Below are 6,623 nucleotides of genomic sequence, written 5' to 3'. Positions count from 1 at the left end.
TTCAAACATTTTGTTCTTCATGAATATAATTTATCAGGTAATTTAACCACGTAAGCTTTACAGCGTCTGAATACATTTTGAAGTTATTTAACTACATTTTTTCAACCACTCACATTATGCANTTCTCAGAAACCCAGATATTATTTCAGTTTTTGTTGAAATGTGTAGAAGACGGCGGTCTTGGTTAATTTTAAGGTGATATTGTGATATGACGCCTGAACGGCGGAATAGTGGAGCCACAGCAGACGTCCATTGCTAGGCAACGGCTCAGTAAACATATTCCCGCGGCAAAGAATACACAAGCAACAATAGACGAACTGCCGTTTCTATGCAACAGCGGTGCAGGAACGCCTCTATAAGAAGAGAGGAACTGTTGGGGTGATGATGGAAATTGAATTTTCTCTGCGTCCGCCCCGAAGCTGTATAACGAGGATCTCAGGCAGCTTGCATGAGATGAGACCTAGGGAGACAGGGGCTAGCTCTGTCTATTGGACCCAACTGAGTAGGTTTCACCTGAGGACGGGGACAGAATCCAGTCTCCGAAACGCTGTGTTTTCAAAAAGAAACAGGACGGTTTTTAGACAATAGACAAGACGATGTCCAAAAACAAAATACTTGTATGTATGTATGTATGTATGTATGTATGTATGATATTTGTGCTTTAAAACATTGTTATACTTCCCTTGCGCCGATTCCAGAGCGCATCCCCTAACTGAATAACTTTTAGGGGCGGCTGGAACGCTGTGGAGAAAAGTCTGTTGTCCCTGCCGAGAATCGAACACCGGGCGTCCAGCCGGTAGCCCGTCGCTATACCGACGGAGCTAGCGAAAGTAGGACAGTAAGTTAAAAGAGACCGCGATACTTGTTGCCAAGTGGCTGTTTAAAATCATTCGGCGAATAGAAGATGTGCTGCACAACGTAGAGTCCCGAGAAACTCTCGATGGTGTATCAGTATAGCCAGTCTGTGTGTTCTGCAACGATTCAAGAATTCTCTCATTTATTTAAACAATTAGAGGTGAATCTTGCCAGCAGTCGCCCTCTCTCATTTTATATAATTCTTTTTGCTCTTTAAGCATCTGGCGGTGCCTACGGACAAACTTACGTTATTATCTTTTCTCTTGTCAACAGCATCTGTAATGAACAAATTCCGTTTTCTTTCCCTCTTTCTCCTTCATTCTCTTTGCTACCGAACGGCATCTCTGTATCGTCCTTTTCGAGGTTCCAGCTTCGAATCTCCATTATAAACCCGAAATTATTCGTACATCTCCATAGCACATCCAAGCATATTTTAGAATAATGTTTCTTATATTGATAAAAGACATAAATACTAACAATTTTACAAAAATTGTGATAGAAATTGGATCTTTCATAAAGATATCGATTAAGAAATGTGATTCTTTTACTTCATTTCTCTTGCTTTCATGATAAGCGAAATTATGAATGATATAAATGGAAAATGAATATGTACATTGCTTTGAAGGCAAATAAGTACATTCTGCTGTGCTTGTGATGTAGCAATTAATGACGATAATAACAATCTGCAGATGCTGCTACATCTATCCAACTGACTCCATGGAGCTGAGCTGTATTTGAGAAGCCGCCAACTCTGCATCTACTCAAGAATTTCGCAGCGTTTTATGAAACCCGAAGGTTCTTTACCGTGTTAACAAGAGCTTTCCACTGGTCCCTGTCCTGAGCCAGATCAAGCCAGTCCATAAAATCCTNTTTTGAAAGAGACTGTGGACCTGTCGTCTTGACAGATTACTGATGATGATGATGATGATGTGTAAGTCTTCCTAGGGGTCGATTTCCTTGTGCCTTTCCCACTGTATGGAGAAAAGTTCTTTTGTAGAAGCTGATAGTCTCCCAGCTAATCACTGTATGGAGAAAAGTTCTTCTGTAGAAGCTGATAGCCTCTCAGCTGATCGATAAACTTTTCGCCTTTTCCGAGGTTTTATTGTTGTCTCCACAAGAATCAACTATTAAATCATATTTTTTAGCGTCTGAAACCAGTCCACAGCCTCCCACTCTTATTTATTGAAACCTGTTTTAATAATATGTTCCCACACACTGATTAAGTTTCTGGACATTACCCATCATCCTGCTTTAGTTAAAAAAACATTTCGGAGACTGTATTTTGTAGGAAAAACATATTCAGTTGGTTCCAATCGATAGAAATCTCCGGACACCTGTACCAACACAAGGTGGGGTATACAAGCCAAGCACAACATAAGCCGCCAGCGAGAGTTAAGACACCAATGAGGCATTGCATTCGAGAACACTCAGACGACTAGTCATCACTGGACAGATAAATTCTCTGTTTGGTACCAACACAAAACACAAATTTTCCGACTCCATCTGCACTGGACGGAGATACAGCATTTTAAATTCTGCTGTGACCACTGCAGTCCAGATGGGAGAGATGTCCAAGCTGGGTTGGCTGATCGGATGGTCCAGCAGAGACACGTGTGTTGATTCTCTAGAAAATGTGGGAGCCTCGACGGCTCTTAAACCTATGGGCCTTCACGGCCTGTTACAAAGATAACTTAATTTTTTTATTTTACAATTTCTTTGAGAGCGTAGCTTTCTCGGGTGCTCGATCGCATCAAAGTGGAGGAAGTTTCCAATGTTTCGGAGACTATTTTCGTCTCGATCGTCAGGATGTTGGTGTCATGTGTGTCTCGTCTGCCACGTTGTATTTATACCACGGAAGATTTTCCCGGGTGATCGAGTGCATAATGCTGGAGACAGTTTCCGAAACGTCGGGCACCAAGCGGACTCTGACGTCTGATCTCTGCCACGCAGAACACCGAGCCAACAGACGTCATGAAGAGAAATATGCTGCAACCTTATAATCGGCATGAGTTGTTAATGAGGAGCTTTGAATGCAGACAGGAAACGGGGTCAGAGGTCTGTCCGTATTTTAATGTTCTATTCTTCTCTTTGGTCCCATAACCCCCTCCCGCGCTCCACTTGCGTTGATCCCAACGAATATTTTGGATGCGAGCCCACCGAAGGCGTACGGGCTCTTGGCTCTGTATCACTAACAATAAAACGGCATCAGGCGGACGGCGGAAATTCGCGCCAAGCACCGCTCTCCTCCGATACGCGCTGTTTCCATCTCTCACACTCTGCCCAAGTTGATGGCCCCACGTCCCTGACACCAATAACACACGTCAGCCTGCGACTGAAGCAAAGGAAGTGATACAGAGAGAACACATTAAGTGCTATCTGGCTGACTTATGGGGCACTGTGCTACAGGCCGGAAGGTCGCGGTTTCGATTCCCGATAAGGTCATTGTATTTTTCAATTGACCTAATCCTTCCAGACGCACTGTAGCCCTGGGCTCGACTCAGCCTGTAACACAAACTGAGTACCAAGAATCTTCCTGGGAGGTAAAGGGCGGCCGGCGCGTAAGGTTGACTTCCTCACCGCCATCTGTGAGTCTATTTTCTAGGAGGCTGAGGGGTCGGAGTTCGAATCCCGGTAGGGTCAAGAATTTTCTTTTCTCCGCAGCGTCGAGACCGGCTCTAGGGCCCACAGTCTTCTATCCAATGTGTACCGGAGGCATTTTCCCAGGGGGTAAAGCGGCCGGGGTGTGAAGCTGACCACTAACATCCAACGGTGCCGAGGTCAAGAAAACCTGGCTTTATATATCAACTCCCCCATATGCCTTCATGACGTAGTGCTTAATTAGTTAAGCCCAAGTACCTAATAAATACACTAATGAAGTACAAGTTTATGAAGTAAAGAAGTTATACTTTGCTCAAGTAACTGTGCAACACGTCAGAAATGATGTATAGGGAAGTGGTTCACTGCACCTCCCGACTGCTTTAATTCCGGGGAAAGAGCTCCCGAAACCCATTAGGCAGAGCCCTTCTGGACGCAGGGGTGGAGAGAAATATTTCCCTCCCCCGAGAAGCTAACCCCGATCCTCCCTGGCAGTAGTTGGATAAAGCTTGTGATTTATTCGTTTCCTCTGTTAAGCGTTCACAAAAAACAAACTCCGTGGCCTGTAGTCCGCAAGCGAACTATACCGACCGAGCGACCGCCATTTGTCGGCGAAGTTAGTGCCAACTTTTGCGGATAGAGGGTGTCGTGTGGTCAGCGCAACGAATCCCCACGGCCGTTAATCTCGATTTTCTAGGCCAAGCTATTCGTTCACAATCATCTTATACTTCCATGTTACATAACGTATGCAGTCGGTTAAGTGCCGTTAAATAAAGCAACAACTCATCATTTATCATGATACGATAATTTCTAATTTGACCATACTTAATTTCGGCAGCTGAAACAACACTGCAACACAAGGAAATGTTCTCGGAACAGTGAAGCTGGGAAAACGGAAATCAAGTGATAAAAGGGGCGTTTATTTCACAAACAAACAATTTATATTACGACTTATCGTCTCTAATAATTGAGAGGTTATAGTTTATAGTTTTAAAATATTGCTTAATTTATTTTAATTCGCTTAGTGGGGGGGGGGTGGAGTCCAGCTGAGTCCACTCGGCACGGCTGCCCCGGGTGATTATGATGATGGAGAATTTGGTGGAATGAAGACTGGCAGGGGAAATCGAAGTACTTGGCGAAAACCTGCCCCAGCGCCACTTTGTCCATCACAAATCCACTTGACCAGACCCGGGATCGAACCTGGGCCTCCGCTTGAGCTATATAATATTACCTTAGAATTTCATTTGGGCTGAGTGTGTCTGACACATAGGAACTGAAGGGAGTATTTGGATCTGATAGAACGATGAAATATTATGTTGCTGCGTAACTTGTTTTTTTATGTTTCTTTATGATGGTTGAATCAGGAAGATTTAGATGGGTGGAACATGTAGCGCACACAGAACAAATGAAAAATGTGTACACGATTTTAACAGAACGGAAGATACCACTAGGGAGGCCTAGGCGTAGATCCCAGGATACCATATTGAAGAAATCAGATACGGGGATTAAGAATGCATTTAACAGGTTCAGGGTAAGGTCAACTCCGGCATCTTTTTGTTAATATGGTAATGAACCTTTCAGCTCCGCAGAACAACTACCAAGGTTCGAGAGATGCTCTGAACCGTGAAGTGTGACGTAGTGCTGATACTCACGACCGATGTATTGAGTCCTGATAATCGCAGATGTAGTGATATCAAAGCCATACAGCGATGTGTACAAATTATGACAGATGGAAACAAGCAGTAGAACCCTAACTGTGTAGAGTTATATCTTGTCCAGGAATTGCTTTGAACTGCCGTGACCCAGTTCTGACACGTTGCCACCCAGCGAATAATAAACACGGTGTCCATCAACATGCAAGGGTTCTACGCTACGCAGATGTTTCTGGCCAGTTCCTCGGAAGAAGTTTCTACATTGTGAAAGTTCAGAATGTTACGAACACGCCAAAGAAAATATGAACCAGAAACCTTCAAAGAAAGAGGTTGCTTGGGAAACATACGTAGATGAATAGTAGAGGATAATATTAAAAAGAATCTCAGAGAATATGTTATGAGGATGTGGGGATATGTTTTGATGGTGGGATTTTTGATCGAAATGTCCCTTGAACCTTCATAGGACAGTAGTGACTGCATATTCTTTGGATCCCAAACGGTTCTGACGATGGTGCATAACATTCAGAATTATTTGTTTTGGACTTTGTCCATCGTCCTGCATACTAGAATATATAAAACACAATGTTTCGGAAACTGAATCTGTTTCCGTCCTCAGGTGGGGGGGGACACACCTACAAAAGCTACAAAATGCAGCGACCATCGCACAATAAGCCTTATTGCACATACAGCAAAGATAATAGCAAAGATACTTAGAAGGAGAATTGAAAGGAAAATAGAGGATGTACTTGGAGAAGATCAGTTTGGATTTAGAAGAGGAAAAGGAACCAGGGATGCAATTGGGATGTTGAGAATTATAGCGGAACGAACTTTGGAGACAGATGAAGAACTGTGTGTTTGCTTCATAGACTGGCAGAAGGCATTTGACCGGGTAAACTGGACCAAATTAATGCAGATCCTAAAAGAAACAGGTATCGATTGGCGTGAAAGAAGATTGATTAGCAAATTGTACATGGATCAGAAAGTTAGAGTACGACTGGACAGAGGGGAGACAGGAAGTGTGCGGATTGGAAGACGAGTTCGACAAGGATGCTGTTTATCACCAATTTTGTTCAACTTGTACAGCGAATGCCTTACCAAGGAAGCTCTGGATGGGCTCGGAGACTACAAAGTAGGAGGGCAAATTGTAACCGTCCAAACCTTTTAATACTCTTTAATGGACACTATGTTCCACTTTTGTCATTTCAATAGAGTGACTGATTTATAAGGGAGACCCATCCATTAAGAAGTTTCGCATTTAGACAGGAACAACTTATTTTGTTACCTGCGACTTGGGTGACCGCTATAAGGGTCGAGGCCCATTAGGAAAATACATGTCTGTAGTCTGCCCAAGATGTAAATGTTGTTTTGCTAATGGGGTAGCTGTTATAAAAGTGTCTTCGAAAGGGTGTAGTTAGACCCTAAACTAAGAAATAACTGCTTTCATATGTAGGGTTCCGGGTTCAATATCTCTGGATCTCTTCATTCTAAAAGTTAGTAATGTGATTGTCTTGTACTGATGGT

This window comes from Cryptotermes secundus, unplaced genomic scaffold (genome assembly GCF_002891405.2).
Source record: "Cryptotermes secundus unplaced genomic scaffold, Csec_1.0 scaffold870, whole genome shotgun sequence".
NCBI classification, from domain to species: domain Eukaryota; kingdom Metazoa; phylum Arthropoda; class Insecta; order Blattodea; family Kalotermitidae; genus Cryptotermes; species Cryptotermes secundus.
Note: the sequence above shows the minus strand (reverse complement) of the source record.